At 41.7% G+C, this 24,954-nt stretch overlaps 1 long non-coding RNA gene across 1 annotated transcript in view; it reads right to left on the reverse strand.

Annotated features, from left to right (window-relative positions):
* The window catches only part of LOC137236954 (uncharacterized), a 205,528-nt gene extending 185,584 nt beyond the window's left edge, over window positions 1-19,944 (reverse strand). Inside the window, exons 1-2 of the long non-coding RNA XR_010948725.1 lie at window positions 16,729-19,944; window positions 16,540-16,669 (exon numbers count right to left, since the gene is read on the reverse strand). This is a non-coding gene — a long non-coding RNA (uncharacterized lncRNA). The remainder of the gene's footprint in view (window positions 1-16,539; window positions 16,670-16,728) is intronic.
* Between the last annotated feature and the right edge of the window lie 5,010 nt (window positions 19,945-24,954).

Genomic DNA, 24,954 nt, shown 5'->3' on the forward strand with positions numbered 1-24,954 from the left:
ATTTTTTACCCTATCACGCAGTAGTTAAGGAAGAAAGCACCACCAATAAAGTGAGAGTTGTTTTTAACGCCTCCTGTCCCACTGCTAATGGAATCAGTTTAAATGATGTCCTTCATTCAGGCCCAGTCCTTCAGAGTGATCTAACGATTCTCATACTCCGTTGGAGATTGTTCCGATACGTATTCAACAGTGACATCGAAAAGATGTACCGGCAGATATTCGTAGAGCCCAGGGACACCAGGTATCAACGCATCGTCTTCAGGTCATCCACCAGCGCACCCATCAGCCTATACGAATTTAAGACCGTGACCTTCGGAGTGAACTGCGCACCCTACCTGGCCATAAGGACCCTTCTTCAACTAGCAGAGGACGTAGAGGAAACATATCCCATCGCATCGGACATCCTACGACAATTTATGTATGTCGACGACGTTTTAGCGGGCGGACACACCATTGCCACCGCCACGAAGGCAAGGGACGAAATCCAAGCGGCATTACAATCAGCCGGCTTCTCTATCAGGAAGTGGACTTCAAATTGCGACCAACTACTGGAAGGTATTCCAAGATCGCATTTATTAAATGAAAACTTTTTAAATTTTGAAGATTCTAGTATGGTTAAAGCCTTATGGATCAGGTCGAATGCCCACTCTGATTATTTCTATTTTTCTACGAAACCTATAGATAACCAAGTCGTGTTCTCAAAGAGAACAATATTGTCTGCTATAGCAAAATTATTTAATCCACTAGGTTGGCTAAGGCCATTTATTTACAATTTTCCCCGGTAGCGAGCATCGAACTACATGGCTTTTGCGTTGCTTCTGAGAGTGCATACGCAGCCGCAATTTATCTAAGGGTACAAATAGATAATCATGTGTTCGTAAACTTGCTCTTTGCAAAAACCAGAGTAGCCCCGGTCAAAACAATATCTCTTCCCCGCCTTGAACTATGTGGTGCGGTTCTGCTAGCAGAAATAGTAGAGTCAGCCGCAAAAAATCTCAATTTTGAGAATTGTACAACCTATCTATGGACGGATTCGACAATCGTCCTTGCATGGGTTCGCGAACCCTCATGCTCGTGGTCCACGTTCATTGCCCATAGGGTGACAAAAATAATTGACGAAGTAGGTAAAGAAAACTAGCTTCCTGTCGACTCGGCATCAAACCCGGCAGATCTCGCAAACAGAGCTATACCTGCTGAAGATCTTATCAACAAAGCCCTGTGGTGGGAGGGCCCTTCTTGGCTTCATGAAGATAGCTCAAATTGGCCTACCCAATAAACAGAATATACCACCACGTCAGAAGAAAAGCGGGTCCAAGTAAACTCATCAATAGTAGATATAGACTCTGATATCCTCACAAGATTTTCTGACCTCTCGAGAGCTTTGAAAGTACTATCCTACGTCTGGAGATTCTTTCAAAGAACTAACCCAAAAACAAGAGCCTCATTTCAGGCGAATTCTTGATCAATTTCGTCGAGCAAATTAAAAGCAATGACCCAACGTCTGATTGTTATCTACCAAAAGAGACATTATGGGGAGGAGTATTCAGCTTTAAAGTCTAAAAAACTTATAGGAGCAAAGAGCGAGGTACTACCACTGAACCCATTCTTAGATGAAAGGGGGGTTATGAGGGCAGGCGGCCGCCTCGAAGCTTCCGAAGATATCCCGTACAACGAGGGACACCCAGTCATTTTGCCGTATAATTGCCAGTTGTCGCATCTTATTGTAAAGTTTACCCATGGGATCTCACTCCATGGGGATAACCAACTTATGCTACGCCTCATCCGTACGCAGTATTGGATACCACGGGTCAAGAACATGATAAAATCGACAATCCACAATTGCAAGGAACGCAAGATTTACCAAAAACGTGTTCAAACCCAGCTAATGGAAATTTTACCCAAGGAGAGAACTACGTACTCACGGGAATTCACAAATACAGGAGTCGATTTTGCGGGACCCTTCGATATAAAGAACTTTCGGGGACGAGGTTGTAGAGTGTCGAAGAGGTATGTATGCTTGTTCGTTTGCTTTACAACGAAAGCGATTCACCTGGAACCCACTTCCGACCTCAGCACTCAATAATTTTTAGCAGCATTTGCCAGGTCTTTTCGCGAAGAGACTGCCCTAGTAATATGTTTTCCGACAATGGCATAAATTTTGTCGGGGCTTCTAGAACACTTAAAGCGGAAATGAGGGAATTCCTACAAAACGCCCGCGATAACACCCTGTCCAAGTATTCCTTTCAATCCTTATCGTGGCACTTCATCCCCGCATCAGCTCCTCACATGCGAGGACTGTGGGAGGCGGGAGTGAAAATTTTAAAGGCCACTTCACAAAAATCGCCTCAAATTGCAAATTCACCTTTGAGGAGTTTGCGACTTTGCTATGCAGGATCGAAATATGCCTCAACTCCCGACCATTGAGCCCCGCGTCAAACAATGCATCAGACCTGGAGCCACTAACCCCAGGTCACTTTCTGGTAGGAGGACATCTCTTATCTCCACCAGAACCTGATGCCAGCAAAAACTCTGCCTCAATTATAAATCGATGGTAAAAGTTAAAATCCCTACATCACTCCTTCTGCAAGAGGTGGAAATCGGAATACCTCTCTGAACTGCAGAAAAGAAATAAATGGAGATTTCCCAAAACGCACCTAAAAATTGGGGACTTGGTCGTAATCAAGGGAGACAATTTGTCTCCAAACGAATGGAGATTCGGACGGGTGGTCAAATTACATCCAGGACCTGACGATCGCGTCAGAGTGGTCGATATCATGACGATTAAAGGCCAGATAACCCGACCCTTGGTAAAGCTCATCATCTTACCATACAATCGCGATGAGGCAGAAGAATCTGCGGCATCAAATTAAAAACCCTTTCCATTGTCTTCCATTTCACGAAAGACCAAACCCATGAGTCTACGTCGTGAGCTACCCAACTTATAAATCTAGTGGAAGTTCAACCAAAAACCACAACACTGGTCACAAGAGGGATTGTACAGTTCCTTAACATCCAACATGACCAGTAGTAAAATATCAGTCATACAAGGTGAACTGACAACCTCATCGAAAGCAGACGGAGTAAAAGCACTTTCGATAGCATTAAGTTTGCCTTGAATGCATGTTCAAATGTGTAGAAAAAAAATCAATCAGAATTTTTTAATTAAGAATTTCGTTCCACTTCAGTTTGTTTCGTACACAAAAATTTTCTTTCAAAACAAAAATAGCCAAAGACAAATTCTACCTTTTATGGAAAAAAGGGCAAAAGCATTTTTCGCGAAAATTTAGTATTTTACCGGTCTCGATTCTAACATAAATCATTGTTTGCTAAAAACAAAAAAAAAAAAAAATGGATGTAGGAGGCGTTGCTCATGGCCTGGAGGGCAGGCAGCTCACGGCTGATATAAAGCTAAAAGAACTAGCACCGTTTAGTAAAATGTTGCTATCCGATGGTGTTCGCAAAGGTTTGCAGAAAACGGGATTTGTATACCCCACAGCAAGTCAAATTCCTTCAATTCCGATGGGAAAATCGGGAATAGATTTACTTGTTCAATCAAAATCGGGTACTGGAAAAACATTGATATTTTGCGTAATAATACTCGAAGCATACCGCGCTGATCTGGCAGAACCACAATCCTTGATAGTAGCACCAACACGTGAAATTGCCGAACAAATAGAAATGGTATTGAATCAAATTGGCAGTTGCTGTACGGGGTTTCGTGCTGTTAGTGTCATTGGTGGTCTAGATGTAGCCGATGACAGAAAACGTTTACAAGGTGCCTGGGCGTTTGCTGCATTTAATACAAAATAATGTACTTCACACCTCTAAGAGGCGTTTGCTGGTATTGGATGAAGCTGATAAAATGTATACGCAGTTATTCCGTCAAGATTTGCGGCGTATACAGAATGCTTTGCCAGAAAAGCGGCAGACCATCGCTTGTAGCGCAACATTTTGTGATGGTTTAGACGAAGACGTAGCAAAAATAATGCGGAATCCACTATTAATTTCCACTGAGGAACGTGCCACATTATTAATTGGAATAAAACAATTTGCTTATGAAATACCCGAACAAAAAACTAGTATACTCGAAATGCAGTCAAAGCTAAAAGCTTTGCGTCATATATTCGGACGCATAGCATTTAAACAATGTTTAATATTTGCTGGTTCACAGTCACGTGGTAATACTTATTGCAACTGCCTGGAGAAAGAGGGTTGGCCTTGCGAGCTAATATCTGGTGCTCAATATCAGAAAACACGCCTTGAAATGTTTCATAAGTTTCGTGAATTCAAAGCTAGAATTATTATTACAACTGATCGTATGTCGCGTAGTGTAGACTCAGAACATGTTAATTTGGTTATAAATTTAGAACTACCAACTGATATAGTTACTTATTTGCATCGTATTGGACGGGTTGCACAAGCAACGGGAGATGTCGGCGATGTGGTGAGAAACAACACACCATCCTTCACGTGAATGAGCAAACAAAAGCCTCACGTGAGCCGTACAAGCCATGTAGTGTACTGGTAGAGGAGGAAGAACGCGATAAACTCGAAGGGGCGTTGTCACCCTACGCCGCCGATATTGAGACGGAGGAGATTGACCGAGGAACCAGGGAGAGGGACATCGATTCCCAACCAGCCAGCATGACAAAAGAGTGATTGGAACCACTGCCCTTCCGACTCTCAGGGGGATCGGAACCACGGCTCTTCCGAGCCCTGCTACAACATTAGCGCCAACAGTCAACCAGAACCCCTCACCGACACCGCCGACAACGACAACGCCCCCAGCTGGCTGACAACAACACAAATCGCCGTCACGAAGCCATAACGACTAGCCTGTCTCGCTCTACGTCGACCGCCGCCGATTCTCGAGGAGTAATTGCCACTCGCCAGCTAAGGACGCCGCTAACGTTCGCAGTGGACGTAGAGGGCTGGACCCCGTCGGTGGACCGGTACTGCGGCCCATGATCTCGATTTCGCCGACCGCTGTCGTCAAAATAGAAGCTGGAGGACGACTACACCTGGTGCGAGCATTGATCGACGTCTGTTCGCCATCCACAGTCATATCCACCGATTTGGTCCGGGATCTGCGGCTGGACGAAACTCGAGTGGGTAGCCAGACAGGCTGTGTGGTGTGTCTGCGTGGGAAGCATGGCGACAACAAACGCATTGCGACCCATGGCGTCGTCACACCACATTTCCACCGAGTGGCGTCTAGTCTCAGCCTGGATCCAGCCATCGCGGCTATGTATACTCATATCTGTCTCGCCGATCCCAAATTCTACGTCGCGTCGCCGGTACGCTTAGTTCTCGGGGCAGACGTGTATGCCGACATCATGCTCAACCAAGTGCTGCCAGCGTCATTCGGTCCACTCGTGGCGCAAAGCACAATCTTTGGATTTGTGCTCTGTGGAGTATCCCGAGCCTAAAATGTCGCAGATATAAATATCAAAAAAAAAAAAAATTTATTTTGAATTTGAATTTAAAGTATGAATTTTGTAATAAATAATATTTTATACTTTTCAACTCATGCGTACGGTCTGTCCATCCACAAATCTCTCATTTTTCTCCCTCTAGATATTGTCTACTCTAGCAGCAGGGCAAGGCGAGGTTGCGTACCGCAAGGGGGGCCGGCTTGTTTAGGCCAGCCGGCTAACCCCAAAGGAAATTTAAAGGCCGGCCACCCTAATGCAATCTAATACAAAACCGCTTGTTTGTTACGGCCGTTAGCAGTTATACTAAAAGAAAAAGTGACGTTTCGTCAAGTTACCCCGCCAAAGGCCTGTTAGCTTTGGGGGTAAACGGAACGCGTGGAATGGGAATCGGTCACTTGGATTAAAGCCGTAGCAGTAAACGCAAGCCCGTTAATTCTTTTTTTTTAACAGCAAGTTTTCAAAACCATAAAAAAGGTCACTCCAGCGATCATCACCGCCAGAACGCAGAGCCCCCGAATATATTAAAAGAGAAACAAGTCTGGAATCCGCCAGCTCACGTTTTCAATGCAAATGCAACAACAACGTTGTGATCCTGATACTTATCTGGTTCAATTTTTAATCCTTATAGCAGTTCTGTTCATTTTGTTTTCTGTAGTAGATTTTTTGAGAGCTAACCACTTTTGAGATAGTAGTACTCATGACTCAACTATATGGTTCATCTCTACAGCAACGACATACCTTTGTTCAGATTGTCAAAATCAGCGTGTTGGTGTTAGACGAATGTAATGGAATGAAAACATAAAACTTGGCAGCTTTTGTGTGTAGTAAGAAAATGTTGTCAATGTATTGGTTTCATTTTGAGTTTGCAATCTCCTTCTGAAAATCCTTACTCCAGTGAAATGAAAAAAATTAGATCAGCTGGTGAGATGAACCAAGCATATAGTTGAGCCATGGTAGCACTGAAATAAATATGTGTACATATGTGTATACATAAAAGTTTTCCCCATATTTAAAAGCAAAAACACGGAAAGAGTACACAACTTGAAGAAAATGTAAGGAAAATAAATAGTTTGTTTACGTGCGAAACTATTTTAATGTTAGTAATTCTATCAATATCTTAACTTTTTGTGTATGTTTCTCCTTCTTATTTTCAACGAAACAGATGTTTTATATTAGTGCTACCAGCTCTCATTAAGTTGATCCAGATCGTTCCAATGACATTTGATCGTGAGCCAGAGCTCGATAGCTCAATGGAACGCTCCTGTTGGTGCTGTTATTGTATCGATTTCTATTGTTAGATATGTATATCGACCAAGTTCTCATATTTTTTTGTATCACTTACTTTTGTGTATTAATAAAAAAATTTAAGTGAAAGTGGACTATGTAATGAATTAGGAATAAAGGGCAACCATTAAGTTATCATACAATTTGTGGTGCCGAAACCTGGGAATAAGTAGAACAACCTTGGTTCGCGTGGCGCGAAAAACTTTCAATTCATATGTCAACAACAACAACCGTTACACACAGTTATACGATCGCGTGTTTTTTTTTTTTTTTTGTGGGAACCGGTGAAGTTAACGGAAGTCCCATTAGGGTGTACCATTTTTTGATACACGATCGAACTGACACAATATTACTGAAATATATGCTAAGCTACAAGAAGATCTTAACAGCGTATATGGTTGGTTATGCGTAAACAGACTAAAAGTGAATGTCAATAAAACGAAATTTATGGTTATATCTAGACGCAATTTTCAAAACAATGAGCTACAAAACTTAAATATAAATAACGAACTAATTGAAAAAGTCAGCATTATAAAATACTTGGGAATAAAAATAGATGATAAGCTGAATTTCAACGAGCACGTGGATTATACGGTAGGAAAAATAGCGAAAAAGTTATATTTTACACAACTAACCTGCAAATATTTAAATAGAAGGTATAAAATCATCGTCTACAGATCTATAATCGAACCTAATTTTATTTATTGCCCAACTATATTTTTCATCTTGCGAGATAGTCAGATATACAAGCTACAAAAGCAACAGAACCGCGCTATGAGATTCATTCTCAAAAAACGGTATGACACACCTATCAGAGACATGCTATGCTCTCTTAATTGGCTTAGCATTAGACAGCAACTTTTTTATTATACCATAAAATTTATTAAAAACATAATAGAAGGAACTTTGCCTGCGTATTTGAGGACTAATATAAAATATGTAAAAGATGTGCACTCTGTAAATACTCGTAATAAAAATGATTTTAATCTGCCGGCTTATAAAACTGAAGCAGACAAATGTAATCTGTATTATAAAGGTCTTATATCATATAATGAACTACCGATTGATATTAAATCATGTCATGCTAATAAATTTAAACAAAAATTGTACAATTATTGGAGAACACTACCAATTTAGTGCTGGACAGGCGGACTTCCATAGCATCGATAGAAGTGCAGCGAAACTATACTGCCGTGTAGACCCAAGACTTCCAAGCTCTTGTGCGCATACAAAAAAGGTTGCCGAAGCACATACTGAAACGCATCACTCGATTAACTCAGTGCATCGCCGTGCAGATGTTGCCTTCGCGCTTTACTAACATGCGTAAAATGCCTACATACTACATAATCACAACGCTTTGTTCGCATGATCTGGAAGTCTCCCATCCATAGTACTCCAAGGTAGGACATAGATGTAACTATTCTAGATTGCATAGTCCAGAAGACAATTATAAACATGTAAAATAGATTTAAGTTAGGCTTAGGAAAGCCGTAATAAATAAATACATTACATACATTACTTGGTCTTTTTTTACTTCTTGCGCAAAATGGGTTTATTAAATACATCTTCAGTTGGAGCGGTTATCCGTTCCGAAATTTGATGGCACACTACGCAACTGGCTGGCTTTTAAGGAGCGTTCGAGACATTGGTTCAATCACAGGAATTTCCATGTCCACATCACTGCTATATGTGGTCGACACTGTGCGCGAATCGCTGCGGTTATGAAAGTTCCAGTTGATCAATGGAATACGCTGGCGGTTCCCATGGTGGTTTTAAAACTCGCACGCTTGGGGTATGAACGGCACGACACAGATACCTCGCATTAAATTTTTGGCATTAAGGATATATCTTGCCGTCAAGGACATTCACAAGGCCACAAAGTAACGTCTTCATCGCTCTTGGCTAAATCGAATTTGGATTCAACTGCTCCCATAAACTCTGGATATTGCAATTTACACACACACATCGGATCGGGCGTTGCCCAAAACTCTTGTACTTACCGAGGCAGGAGAGGTTCCAAAAATGAAAGGGATCCAATTTGTGCTTCAACTGCTTGAGACCTGGCCATGCAACAAAGGCTTGTACTTCCACGAACTGTCGGATATGCAATGGACGCCGTCACACACTACTGTGTCGCAATTCACAATCAGCTCAAGAGTCCGTCACTACCAATAATACACCGCATTATACTATTGGTGTTTAGGCCACAGGCCTAAATATATCTCCCCCCCCCCCCCCCCCCTCGTAACATAACTTTCTTTGTTTATTTTCTTCGTTACTACCACCCGCATGTTTTTGTGATCACTATACACACAGGCATGTGTGAGTGGTAGTACGTATGTATCTTAGATGTTTACCGCTGTGAGCCCGAACTTTGTTGCCGGGAAACCCAACGAAGTGGCTGTATCGTGGGTTCATCGGCTCATGTGGAAAAGAGTCTCTTTTTTTTAATCCAGCAGCCAGCAAAGGAACACGCAATCGCCCGTTCACGTAAGTTGTCAATTTCATTAAATATATTTTATAATTTCCGAAAATATATTTAACATTTTCATTTTCACAACATCTGTTAATAATTTTCCTCAACACTTGTTGTATTTATACATATTGATTAAAAAACACTGTGAATTTCCTTTTTTTATTAATACGAAATCTTTTTGGTGTTTTTATTTTCTTCCTTTCTTTTCGCCTTAAACTATTTTTTAACAAATACGTGGGTGCGCGCCGTTGCCACCACGCATTTGTTCATGGTTCTTACCACGCCGGTAAGAAGAGCCAATCAATAATAATTACAGTCCACTCAACTCTCTAGGCACTAAAGCAAATAACACAACTTTCTTGGTGATACCAGCGATTTTATATCCAATATACAACAACTGATAAATTTTGGTGGTACCTTTTGGAAACATCCAACAACAAAATTTAATTCCCATTCGAGTACTCCGCATCAACGAATTAATAAAGGTACGTGGTTGGAAATATTCCGTGCTAGGTGGGGTTTTCCTTTTCACTTTTAATAAAAGTTCTAAATAAAATTACAAATTACAAAGTGACTCTTTATATGTAATATTGCAAGTGATTTTGTTTTTTTTCTTCGTGAAGTGAGAAGTTTTTACTTTGTGCAAAAATAGAGAAAGGCGCTTAACGCAGTTATTTAAAGTTTGTGCAACACGCCTTGTGACTATCAGGAACAATCCCCCACCAGCGGTAAGATTTTCCGGACACAGCTCAAGGTAGCACAACACTGCTCTAAAGGGTTAACATAACATCAAACACCGATTTGCGTCACTTTTCTATTTTCACCTTTGCTGGATTTATCTGAAAAAATTCATTTAATCCACTGCACAAAATTCGATTTGGTAAGGTTACTTTTTCAGAAACCTGTAAATTTATTTTAGGCGCACATTTAATTAAATAAAATTTTCTTCCACATAAAAATCGCTTGCACTTATTTACACGGGCAATACGTTTGCAATTTAGTTTGGTGCTATAGTACAAAGTGCACTTAGTTACATACACATATATTGTTGTTGTTGTTTGGGTGGCCAAAAGGCTTATTTCTTGTTCAATTTTTTAAAAATTGAATTATTTTTATTTTTCACTTGCGGCAATACACAACTCAGTTTTTGACTGATCTAATTTTTTGTGATACAAAAGATCACAGCCCTTGGTTAAATTACCAAAAAGTCCATAAAGAACGTTCATACATTTCTTTATCTTTTCACTAACACCACTTTCTTCACTAGCCATTACTTATTGGCTTAGACAATTCAGTAGCAAATCTGCATTAGCACATTCCTTAACACTTACGTGGGTGCGTGCCGTTGCCACCACGAAATTGTACTTATCCCACTTGACACATAAGCCTCTTTACAGTCCTTTTCACGTTAGCCATAACTTACCGGCTTACGCAATCAATTGGTAAATTTGTGCATACATACGCATACACCAAATCCTTTCACTTGTCACATTATCACTTCCAAGATCTGTCCTTTGGCGACATTTTCACTCACTACTCTCTGCAAAGGCAATTTCTGTATAAACTTTTGGGTTTTTATTTTTATCCACAATGGAGACCTATACACGCCAAGCAGATGCAGTGACGGAGTATTAAAATGACTTCAACGACATGTCACCTTCACAACACAGTAAACACTCCCTAATATACCAAAGGGATGAGTTAAAAACTCTGTGGAAAGCTACGAAGGTGACATACGAAAAGCTCTTAGGTTCATCAGAGCTTGATTCAAAGGACTTATCGGCTATCAAGAAGAAGCATAAAATGTGCTATTTCAGCTTCCTAAAGTGTCAGGCGGCAATAGCTGAGCTTTTGGAAAATTTTGAAAAGAAAGATAAGAAAGTAGATGTCTCAGATAATATGGAATATCATGTGCGCCTGCCAGCATGTGATACGGATATTTTCAAAGGTGACTATATTTCATGGCCGTCTTTTAGGGACATGTTCACTGCCATATATATTAATAATAGTAAACTCCATGCAGTGCAAAAACTATACTATTTAAGGCAAAAAACTCAAGGGGAGGCCAAAGAGATAGTGGAACGGTGTTCCTTAACAACAGACGGTTTCGATACAGCGTGGAAAAATTTATGTGACCGATACGAAAACAAACGTATCTTGGTCAATGCCCAATTAAAAATTCTTTTTAGTTCAAAAGCAGTTGAGAGCGAATGCGGTAGCTCCATTAAAAAACTGCAACGTGAAATAAACAATTGTATCTCAGCGCTTCAATGTCACAAGATTGACATATCAAACTGGGATGCAATTCTAACGTATTTGCGCTCCACAAAACTGCCAGAAACCACACTGGCTCTATGGGAACAAACCATAGAAAATAAAACAGAAATTTCAAAATGGGCAGATATGGATAAATTCTTATCCAGCAGATTCCAAACGTTGGAAACTGTCGTAGATATAAGAGGGGATACGGTTTCAACACCCTCTAAGCCACATGCTTCTCGTCCCTCGGCAGATACATCGTCGAAAAGATTAGGGTCCTACCAGGCAAGTGCAACAGTAGCCAAACCTACGTGTAAGATGTGCAAAAGTCCTGCACATCGAATTTCAAAGTGTGAAAAGTTCTTGCGTTTAACACCCAATAAACGGTTTGAACAAATTAAGAGCAGCCGTGGGTGTATAAACTGCCTTTCTGCTGGCCATTCGGTGACAAAGTGCACCAGTCAAATGAACTGTGCCACATGTCATTTAAGACATCATACGCTGCTTCATATTTCGAATCAGCCAAAACCAACAAATACTCCTGACACTATCGGAGCATCTACCTCACGGGAAGCTCAAATACGACGCAATGCTGAAAGAGAAAACGCTCCGATTAATAATGTGAACTCATGTTTCGCAAACACAAATAAAGGGGTATTACTAGGGACAGCTCAGGTCAATATTCATTTTAATGGTGTTGACTATTCGGCGAGAGCCCTAATAGACTCGGGATCTGAATGTTCATTCATTACCGAGAAACTAAAGCGCAGAATTAATCTGCCATCCAAACACCTGCATGCCCAAGTTTCGGGCATCAATAATACAATGTCTGCACAAGTAAAAGAAGCGTGCAACATACAACTGCGGTCACCAACCGACCCATTAATCGAGATCAATACGATCATGCTGGTTTTACCACAATTGACAGGGAATCTTCCAACTTGCCAAATAAACGCAATGACTAGGCAAGCATTCCCTGACTTAGTACTGGCTGACAAACGATTCTTTGTCAATGAGCCAGTCGATCTAATTCTGGGCGGAGACATATACCCCCAAATTGTGTTAGGCGGCATTAGGAAAGATGTGCTAAACACATTAATAGCACAGGAAACGGTGTTTGGCTGGATTTTGACAGGCCGGACAGGTGCGGTTGATACAAATAAGACCCTAGTTTCATATTTTAATGAGGTCACGTTAGACAAACAACTGGCGGTTTTCTGGGAGATAGAGTAAATTCCAAAGAAGAGGAGCATCAATAAAAATGATACTTACTGCGAGGAGCTATACAAATCCACAACAGTTCGGAACAACGACGGCAAATACGTAGTCTCCTTACCCTTTAGGAAAGAATTTAGCCTAGGCCCCTCATTAAGAACCCAGTCCTTCAAACGGAATACAATAGAGTTGTATCCAAATATGAAACCTTAGGGCACATGAAACAAATAGGCAATATTTCGACAGACTCAAATGACTGTTACTTCCTACCCCACCATGCTGTTATAAAGGAAAGAAGTACAACGACAAACGTCAGAGTCGTATTTAATGCATCTTGTCCTACCACTAATGGCAAAAGTCTAAATGATGCCTTATATCCAGGTCCGATTCTTCAATCCGACCTAACAATTCTTATACTACGTTGGCGGCTGTTCAAGTACGTATTTAACAGCGACATAGAAAAAATGTACCGCCAAATATGGGTTAATGAAAATCAAATCAAATTCCAGCGAATCGTATTTCGCAACTGCCCTAAGGATCCAATCAACCTTTATGAACTGAAAACAGTAACATTTGGAGTGAATTGCGCTCCCTACCTTGCGATTCGAACACTACACCAACTGGCTGATGACGTGGAGATATCGCATCCAATGGCAGCAGATATCCTGCGGAATTGCATGTACGTTGATGACGTACTCGCCGGTGGACACAGCATCGAAATTGCAATAAAGGCAAGGGACGAAATATCATCGGCATTGCAATCGGCAGGTTTCCCATTGCGAAAATGGACGTCCAACTGCAAGAAAATTCTACAGGGTATACCGAAGCAACACTTATTAAGCGAGGATTTTCTTGAGTTCGAAGACACCAGCATGGTAAAAGCACTCGGCATTAAGTGGAACGCGCATTCTGACCTATTCTATTTTACTGCTAAACCTTTTGAAACCAGCGATGCAATCACAAAAAGGGCTATACTTTCTGCGATTGCAAAACTTTTCGACCCTCTTGGATGGCTGGCACCAGTCGTAATCGTAGCCAAAATTATAATGCAAAATATTTGGTTGGAAGGCACGGGTTGGGACGAAGAGGTATCACCACCTACTCTAGATCGTTGGACCGCATTTATGCAAAAATACGAAAAAATCAACGATATCTGCATACCGCGATGGGTTCATTTTACCCCAAAGGACAGCGTCGAAATACACGGATTCAGCGATGCCTCGGAAAAAGCATATGCCGCCACTGTTTTCCTGAGGGTAAAAACGAAGGATCAAGTCTTCACCAACCTGTTGATGGCCAAAACGAGAGTAGCCCCGGTCAAAACCATATCATTGCCACGACTGGAACTCTGCGGCGCAGTCCTACTTGCAGAAATTATAGAGTCGGCCATAGAAAATATGCAACTTTCCAATATTAAAGTAACCCTTTGGACAGATTCGACTATAGTACTGGCATGGATCCGAAAACCACCATGTTCGTGGTCAACGTTTGTGGCACATCGAATAACGAAAATCATCGACAAAGTTGGAGACAAAGTATGGCGGCATGTAGACTCTGCGTCAAACCCTGCAGATTTGGCGAGCAGAGGCCTCCTCGCTTCGGATCTAATCGACAATTCTTTGTGGTGGCAGGGACCTTCTTGGTTACAAGAAGACAACGAAAATTGGCCAACACAAGAAGAAGATAACAATACGAATATGGATGAAAAGAGGGTGAAAGTTCATACAACATCGGTCGAATCTAACTTTGATATTCTGGATAGGTTTTCCGATCTACCAAGGGCTTTGCGGGTTATATCCTATATTCTTCGGTTTTTCCAGAATACGCACCCAACAACTAAAGCCTCCTTTAAAAGGGATTCTCATTCGATAGCTCCTGAAGAAATAGAAGAAACAACACGACGATTGATAACAATATGCCAGAGGCAACATTATCAAGAAGAGTACGCAAATTTGAAGTCAGGAAAACTAATAAATTGGAAGAGTGAGATTTTACCCCTGAACCCATATATAGATGAAGAAGGCATCATTCGAACTGGGGGGGGGGGGCGGACTGGGGCATCGAAAGACATGTCCCATAATGAAAGTCATCCCATTATTCTTCCTTATACTTGCAGGTTATCCAGACTTATAGTCCAATCCTCTCACGAGACCACCCTGCATGGAGGGAACCAGCTGATGCTACGTCATATCCGCACTCAGTACCGGATCCCACGTGTTCAAATAATGATACGGTCTGTTATCCACAACTGTAAGGTCTGTACTATTTACAGGAAGCGGACACAAACGCAACTTATGGGGATCCTTCCGAAGGAGCGCATCACCTTTTCTAGGGCCTTCACCAACACTGGGGTAGATTTCGCGGGACCATTCGATATAAAATCCTACCGAGGGAGGGGATGTCGAATTTCAAAAGGATATGTTTGCCTGTTTGTCTGCTTTTCGACGAAAGCCATCCATCTCGAAGCGACAAACGACCTTAGTACCGGGTCCTTCCTAGCTGCCTTCGCCAGATTTGTATCGAGGCGAGGCTGTCCAAAAAACGTTTACTCCGACAATGGTACTAACTTTGTCGGAGCTTCGCGATCGTTACGATCCGAGTTTAAGGCATTTCTGCGGGAAGCAAGGGACGGAACGTTGATTAAATATAGCCATCACATTATAGAATGGCATTTTATACCGCCAAGCGCTCCTCACATGGGGTAAAAAGTTTTAAGACCCACTTTAAAAAGATCGCGTCCGATCATAAATACTCGAGACCTCTAAGTCCCTCATCCAGCGACCCTTCCGACCTGGAGCCGCTTACTCCAGGCCATTTTCTCGTAGGTGGGCATCTTTTAGCTCCACCTGAACTCGACTGTAGTGAAAACCCTCCTCCATTGTAAACCGATGGCAGAAGATGAAAGCCCTTCATCAGGCCTTTTGCAAAAGATGGAAATCGGAATATCTCACCGAGATCCAGAAACGGTATAAATGGAAACATCCACAATCCAACTTAAAACCTGGAGACCTAGTCGTCATCAAGGAGGATAATCTACAACCGAACGAGTGGAAAATGGGGAGAGTCGTCAACACACACCCAGGTTCCGATAACCGTGTACGTGTTGTTGACGTTCATACAATGAAGGGACAAATTACCCGACCAATCGCGAAACTGGTACTACTTCCGCCCAACGAAAACGAAAATGAACTTTAATAATCCATATTCCTTATTCCCAAATAACCCAGCCCTCGTTCACCCAGAACGAGGCCAACACACCGATATCCCAGCTCCCGTTCCCCTGAACGAGGCCAACATACCCTAACGCAGACCCACTATCTGGCGCAGAATACAATGGAATACTTTTTTTTTCTCATTATCATAAAAATTCAACTTGCCTATTGCCAAATTCCTTAAACGGGTTTTTTGTGTTGGCTATATCTGGCGCATTGCACCCGCAACCGCTTAGGCTTAAATGTATAAATTTTCTCCACTGTGATCACTTAACTGAGTATACCAATGTATTATTTACATTTCTTAACAACAGTTAAATAAAGTGAACTGCATATGTATACTGAGCCTTGTCCGTCCGGATGTGACGTTGTTAAAAAAAAAAAAAAAGGACTATAACTCCGGCAGCACATCATCATAACAACAAGAATTACCCACTATGTCAAATATTGATTCAACAAGGCAACAACATTAATATAGAAACTGCAACAAAAATGCTTTCAAATGCGAAAAATTAGGATATTCCTAGGGATGATTTCAATAAATCCATCAGAGCAGATAATTCTTACGAATCGGATGAACATTATGCGTTATCACTTGTATATTTATTCTTACGTTGAATGCGAAAAAGAAAACTAAAGCAAAAATTTATATACTCACATAGTTTGAAACTGGCGATGATGTAGTGCTGGAAGATTAGAAGTAATGTAAGAATATCGGCCGTTGCATCTGCTCGTTCATCGTGTGTATTCCGTTTCGATAAAACTGTCAAATTTACTCCAGAGTTAACCTGCTAGGTGGAATATTCACTTATACAATTTGTAAATGGTTTATAAATCAACTACATACCCTTGCAATTTAAAGTTGTATCCCAAATAGCAAATGGCGCAATTTCCTTTTGGGTGTCTTGAAATTCGTGCAATTTTTGAGTCTCTTCAAAAGTGATTTCAGGCGAACGAAAGCCTCTTCTCTATTATATAAATACAGTTTCCAAACCTGTTTGGCTTCCTCATCTGTACATGAAGTTGTTTTAACAACCATTAAACCATACCACAATGACGTAGGATCATTATTAAAGCAACTTTATGTTGCAATGTACGCTTGAGTTGGGTTCATACTTTGATCTCCATTTAAATCGGCATCAGGATTGAGTTTATGGCTAATTTCGCCTTCGTATACCTTAGATCCCGATCAAATGTTTTAAACTTGAAGCGTTTACAAATTATTTGTTCGCATATAACAGAATTACTTCGCGTTTTGAGTTCAATGTAAAGTGTTCTTTCTTTATTTAGCATAGCGCATGCAAAAAAAGTCCCGATTGCAAGTTCAGGTATCAAAGGACACTGCATATACTTCTCGATTCCTAATTCAATCAGTTACATTTAGGGATTTTTAGGAAAAGACGTTCATAAATTCTAGTGTTTATCGCTGAAAGTGCTATGGGTCGTTGAAGTGGTGCCTTTTCAATTTCAAATATGAAAATAGTAGCAATACTTCAATTACAAAATGTCAGCGTTTTTTGAAACAATGAAAAGCACGCCAAATGATGCTGGTAATAGGTGTGCGCACTTGGAATCTATCCAGAATTGCGCATACGTTTTAGGTTCATCTTCAGTTTGGAACAAAAAAAAAAAATGTTTCCATTATTTCCAGATCCCCAAATTTTGTACGTAGAAAATATCTTCGGTAACTACATCATTCGTTTTCAAAATTGGTTTCAAGATTTTCAGCAATATTAAACTATTGGTGACAAATGTGATCACATGTCGCCACAGCGTTCTATCATTGGCCCTTCTTCCAGATTCTCATTTCGTACATAATTACAGCCATGAGTTTCAAGATCACGTGAAATATCGAAATCCCTTTGTGCAGCAGTTTCGTGTCAGTGCATCTCTGCGTTTGCGCAACGTACACGTTCCAACATTTGCTTAAAATAACCAAACCTGCAGGTAAGGCTATTTTTAATCCGCTTGCTGTCCACATTTTCCGAAAGAGTATATCGTAAAATAACAACAACCGCAAGAATATTAAAAGTCCTGAACGGAAAACTAGTATGACGATACCCGAACTAAATATAAAATGTTTCGTTTGCTCTTGTAACCACAAGGCTAAAGCATTTAGCACGATAGGTAAAGCCATTGTATTCGACAATGGACGGCTCATATAAAATATGAAATGGAGCTGAGTCAACGCTATTATAGTAAACCAAACCGTATTTCAGTGCCTCGCTGTTTGGTTATTACACGTCACAAATAAAGAATATCACGCACTGCTTACAAATTGAAGCTTTCTTCCACTTTGACGAAACAGCGCACCTAACACATCATGTTGATATATGGACGCCAGTGATGAAGTTTGCTTCATTTGTAAGTTTGCTGTTATCTATTTTTTATGCCATTAAATTGTAAATATGGTGTCCAAACATCGGGTGTACAATTTATGTTCTGGTTCCTGCTTGTGCGGCCACCGTGGTGTGATGGTAGCGTGCTCCGCCTATCACACCGTATGCCCTGGGTTCAACTCCCGGGCAGAGCAACATCAAAATTTTAGAAATAAGATTTTTCAATTAGAAGAAAATTTTTCTAAGCGGGGTCGCCCCTCGGCAGTGTTTGGCAAGCACTCCGGGTGTATTTCTGCCATGAAAAGCTCTCAGTGAAAACTCATCTGCTTTGCAGATGCCGTTCGGAGTCGGCATAAAACATGTAGGTCCCGTCCGGCCAATTTGTAGGGAAAATCAAGAGGAGCACGACGCAAATTGGAAGAGAAGCTCGGCCTTAGATCTCTTCGGAGGTTATCGCGCCTTACATTTATTTTTTTTATTTTCCTGCTTGTTATATGTTCTGTAGCCCAATGTCGCACCGAAGTAAAAAAAAAAAATAAGTGGGACCCAATTATAAACTCAAATGCATCAAATAAACCTGATAATCATGGACTGAATATAATTATATCAGCTATATGATATATTTTGGTATTTCGTGTGCTATTAAATTGTTTCACCGATGCCATGCCAAGAGAAACTAAATATAAACGTAGAAGTAATGAAATACCAGAAAGTTCGGTCAGTTTCCTATCTCGCATTAGATACACTTGGTTCGATATAACGGCATGGAAGGGATATAGAAATCCCCTAGAAGAGAAAGATCTATGGGACTTACGTCCACAAGACAGCAGTAAAGAAGTTATGCCTATATTTGCATATTATTGGAAAATTATTATAACAGCAAGCCCTGCTAATACAGATGGTCTCAATTGTAACCATAAGAAATACATAGCTAATGTAATTCGTAAAGATGCTGACAAATCATATTGGAATATGTTGTGAAATCCATGAAACGGTGTGCATCCACTGCCATCAAATTGACAATTTCACCCACCGTTGATTCCTTACGTGTAGCATTTGAAATAACTAAAGCTTTACGATAAATAGCACTAATTAACGCTGTACGTATACGTAAACCAACAACAAACATTCGATGAAAGTATTGTCCCAAAAATGGCAGTTTGTGCAGCTGCCGTAACATAATAGTACTGAATAGAATATACCCTTCCATTACGGTTGTGGCTCCGTCTCTTCGTCGGCATAATCTTCAACAAAAAGTGATAATTAAGCTCAATATTTGCGGTTGTCCAATGGTTAGAAGATCAGCTATTGATTTTATAAGTGCACCAAGTGATAATTTTAATTCCAATTAATGGTGTTATAGCCAATCGTATTAAAGTCATATCAATATTTTTTTTATTTCATTTGTCGTGTTTGGTATGACTGTAAAAAGAATACCTTATGCGCTGCTGTTGGTACTGTTGGTTCTGGTGAATCGTCGCTGATACAAGCGCTGCCGGGTGAAATGGATAAATTATCTGGACGCGCAAATACGATTGGTTCTATTGCCTATCGCAAATAATTATCGCTGCGCATGGTAATAGTTTGCGCGGTATTGTAAATCATTTGGATAATCTTTCTGAGGATGCCATTATGGCATTTAATTTGCCAACCGGTATTCCATTCGTTTACGAATTGGACGAGAACTTCAAACCAGTTGTTTCAATTAAATTCCTTGGTGATGAAGAGACTGTAAAAAAAAAAATATATAGAGCAATTAATTAATGAAAGATAAATTACGATTTCCTAACCATACTCACCGCCGCGTGTTACAATGAATGACATTTTTTTTTTCATTCAGGAAATGGAAAAGCGTAGCAGACGTCAAAATCTCTACTTTTGATTTCTGACTGTCAATGATTATTGCAATACAAACGTTAGGCCTCATGCGCAACCATCTCGCGCACTACACGTCACGCACTACATGCCGCACTAGACGTCATGCACTATACGCCGCACTACACGTCACGCACTGTAGGCAGCACGACATATCGAGCACAACACGCCACACATGTCGCGTATTACATATCTCCACCAATCATTCATTTGGTCGAGATTTAAAATACTTAATTCCACGAATCTCAACATTATACACGTCAAAAATAATGTTGAATGGTGGAAGTGCAACTCTGTAATACCTTTTCAGCCAGGTTTCGAACCGTTCCGTGTGGTGGCAGGCCACTTGTCGTGAAAACAAAGTTCACCACAAACCAAAAAATAAATCTTTAGGACTACTTCGGCGACATCTACCGACATAAAATAAATTATAAAATCCCTACAAAAAATTTGGTCACAAAACCTAATCACGCCCGTGCAAGTGTGACTAGGAATATAACCTATGACCGTAAAATGACTAGTCAAATGACGTGGAGTGACGAGAGCGTTTTTGCAGGGATGTACTAGAGGCGCTAAAGCACCAGCCACATCGCATGGATGCGTGCTAAATCCGTTTTTTCTTCGTTTTTTTTTTTTTGCGCGCAGAAGTATTTACTTATGGCCTTTAATTTTGTATTTCAATAAAATGTTTTTTTTTTCTCTTGCGAAAATATATGAGAGATAATATTTTTTTTTTGGCTTACGCCACCCAAACAACATTCCGCCAACCTCAATTTGGGCATGATCAATGATACCAATATTCTTTCAGATCATGACCCGTTAACAAACCTTATTGGCCAAGGCAGAGGGAGGCGCAAAGCGTTTCGACGTCGCGTGCCAGCTCTGCAGGGACGATAGTCTCCGACTTTGTGCCGAATACAGGAAAAAATCCCCGGAGAGGTTGCGGGCCGTGCTGCTGCACAAATACTGCACAAATTGTCTGTCGCCCTTTCATCGCGTGGACAAGTGTAATAGCAAATATCGCTGCAAACGGTGCCAGCAAAAGCACCACACCACGCTCCATCTAGATGAGCGTCTTTCTGAACGCGATGATGCAACAACCATTGGCGACGACAACCCGTCCGATGACACGTTGTCAATCCACCTAATGGGGCCGACAAGGTCCTGGACTCAGCAGGTGGAAGAAGAAGAAATGGAGGAGGAGAGAGCAAAGGCGGAGGAAGAAAAAGGCAAAACAGAGACAACAAGACCGTCAACGGTCAACCATGGCATGCGCAGTTTCCGGCCGCTGTTACAGCATGAGAGAAGCGCGGCGAAAGCAAATAAACGTCGAAATGACCGAGACAACTGGCGGCACCGCAACATCGGATTCCAAGGAGGCCCGACCGAGTCATCCAAACGCGGAAGACAGCAGCGGCGAAAGAAATCAACGCCATACACTTCTGCCGCCCTAGATAAAAAGGCACTATCGCGTGGTACACCGGAAGACTTCGGAACCGGCCGGCTACTCCCAGCCACTCCAGCGCCCATCATGCGGTCTTTCGTGCCCATTGCGCCGACGGCCATCGTACGCGTCGAATCGCGTGGGCACCTACATCTGGTTCGTGCCATCATTGATCCCTGCGCCGCCAGCACCACCGTCGATGCAGAGCTGGTACGCGATTTGCAGTTATAGCGCCAAGGACCAGGGCAATGCACACTTATTCTGCGCGGCAAGTTCGGGTCAACGACTCATGTCACTACCCAAGCCGCCGTGGTCAACGGCCACTATCGGTTGAGTCCGCCATCCAATGTGGATCCAAAGGTTGCCGTTCCATTCGAATTTATGCGGCTTGCAGATCCGCAGTTCTACCGCCCATCGCCAGTTCGTCTTACACTCGGCGCTGACCTATACGCCGAACTGATGGTGAGCGGAACGCCAGCAACAACAGTTGGCGGTCTCCTGACCCAACCAACCGTATTCGGGCTGGTAGTCTCAGGAGCCTGCCAAAAATAGGAGTTGTTTCATAAAAATAAGTAATTACAGCACGGAATTTAAAACCACGTACGTGTATTTAATAACATCTTTTCTTTTTCTTCACAGGACAACGAGACACGAAGTCCATCGTGCGACGTGCAGTGCTTGCAGTCCGCATCTGCACATCGACATAACGCCTTACTCGACGTGCGATCGCGTGTCATTCCTTTTTTTTCTTCTCATTTTTTTTCTTTGTTGCTTACGGCAAGGGGGCCGGTATGTTTAGGCCACAGGCCTAAATATATCTCCCCCCCTCGTAACATAACTTCCTTTGTTTATTTTCTTCGTTACTACCACCCGCATTTTCTTGTGATCACTATACACACAGGCATGTGTGTGTGGTAGTACGTATGTATCTTAGATGTTTACCGCTGTGAGCCCGTGGTACAGCAACTTTGTTGCCGGGAAACCCAACGAAGTGGCTGTATGGTGAGTTCATCGGCTCATGTGGAAAAGAGTCTCTTTTTTTTTAATCCAGCAGCCAGCAAAGGAACACGCAATCGCCCGTTCACGTAAGTTGTCAATTTCATTAAATATATTTTATAATTTCCGAAAGTATATTTAACATTTTCATTTTCACAACATCTGTTAATAATTTTCCTTAACACTTGTTGTATTTATACATATTGAATAAAAAACACTGTGAATTTCCTTTTTTTATTAATACGAAATCTTTTTGGTGTTTTTATTTTCTTCCTTTCTTTTCGCCTTAAACTATTTTTTAACAAATACGTGGATGCGCGCCGTTGCCACCACGCATTTGTTCAATTGGCAACTGCGCGCATACATATCATAGATGGCTTTAGTGGCACACATTCTTGTCGGTTACTCTGTGACCCTGGATCACAGGTTAGCTTTATAACGTCACGTCTCTTCAATAGTTTGTCTCTTCCAAGGCAGAAGCGCACATTACGAGTCCAAGGTATAGGTGGCACAGTATATTCGTAGATAAGAGGCATGGCAGTAATTCACATCGTGCCCTGTAACGACCCTGGCTTTACTCTCCCTGATGACTTTTTCATTATCAGTATCAGCTGAGGGGACAACTATTCCCAGTACCCCACTACCAGCTATGCCACCTTGAACCACTGAGGAAGACGTGAGTCTCGACACACTGCTACGTGCATTATTCTATACTGAGCTGGTGAACGACGGAAATGACACGAACTTAGCTAGCCTTGGTACTTGCGAAGAAGTATTCAAAAGACTTGCTGACGCTCCCGTGTTGGCCGCTATATAGTACAAATACCCTTCCGTCACGATGCACCTACCATCGGAAATTCGGCCACAATGGCTCTTCGACAATTCTATCAACTGGAACGCAAACTCGCTTTATATCCGGAATTGAGGATGCAGTATGTGGCATTTATGTGAGAATATGAAGAGTTGTATCATACGGTCTCTATTTCCGAACAATCACGTGCCCCATCACACGCTTATTACATTCCACATCCCGCGGTTTTGTCGAAATTTCGAGTTATGTTTAATGCTTCTGCCAAATCATCGAATGGTGTTTCGCTGAATATGTAACTGGCTGCCGCAACCACACGAATTTCTCCGACCGATCTGGTACATCGATTTAGGTTATATCGCATTGACCGCAGATGTGGAAGAAATGTTCCGTAAGGTAAGTATTGACGCGCGGCACAGACAATGGCTACAGATATTCTCACGTGAGACCCCCACTGAACTCGCACTTACCAATTGGCTACTGTGACTCGTGGTACACGAAGTTGTCCTTAACAGTTCACGCTATGCAGCAATCTGGAAGAGTTAACAGCTTCAAAATTTTACCTGCAGAAATAGCCACAAGGGCTCTTCACACCATTATACATAGCGTTTATAAAGATGATTACCTTGTCAGCACAGCTACACCGGAAGAGGCAATGGACTTGGCTACTGATGTCACCTTAATTTTAAGGGACGGCCATTTCCACCTACGAAAGTGGAGATCAAATTACTTTGAAGTCGTAGTTAAACTCATTGGCACTTTAGATACAATTCAACCGAACTTACACTTAGCGGAAACATATACACTTGGTCTGCAGTGGAATCCCTCCACGGCTGAGTTGATTTATCATGCTGTCTTGAGCGATTCCGTACTCATAACGAAACGACAGTCGCTTAGTCATGCGGAAAGATTATATGATCCAACTGGAATGTTGTGTCCCGTACTTCTTCTCACGAAATTCTTTGTACAAAACCTTCTGTAACTATCTGAAGCAACTGCAAGAGTTACGAATACCGCAATGGCTTGGCATTCAGCTCCATAAAACGTCATATCTGTACGGCTTTTGTGATGCAAGTTTAAAGTAATATGCGGCCGTTCTCTACTTGGGCACCAGAACCTCTGACGAGAGGGTCGTGACCCGGATGATTGCAGCGAAAACACGAGTGGCACCCCTACATCATATAACTATTCCTCGAGTGGAGTTGTGTGCTGCGCACTTAATCAATCGGGTGGGCATGATTCAGCGAAGCTCAAGGGCAGCACATTCCCCCAACATTGAGTCCAGCCGACGTGGCAAGCCGAGGCATTACTACGTCGGCCTTGGGAATCATTAACTATGGTGGCAATGTCTCACATCAGATATTTACCCAAACGATCGAATACATTCTTTGGTACCGGAGGAGATTGTCCAAACGGAAACTAAATTCAGACCTGTCAAGTCAACTGTAGTGCACACTACCATGGTTTTTACTTTTCAAACTCAATATACCAAAGGTGAGGAGACAATAGTCATAGACTTGCTAGACCGACTCAGTTATATTGGAAACCTACTACGCACAGCTTCATAAATCATGAGAATGAAGAAGAGAGATTGACTCTGCGCTCGACTGT

The sequence above is a fragment of the Eurosta solidaginis genome, chromosome 1, assembly GCF_040869045.1.
Source record: "Eurosta solidaginis isolate ZX-2024a chromosome 1, ASM4086904v1, whole genome shotgun sequence".
Lineage (NCBI taxonomy): Eukaryota > Metazoa > Arthropoda > Insecta > Diptera > Tephritidae > Eurosta > Eurosta solidaginis.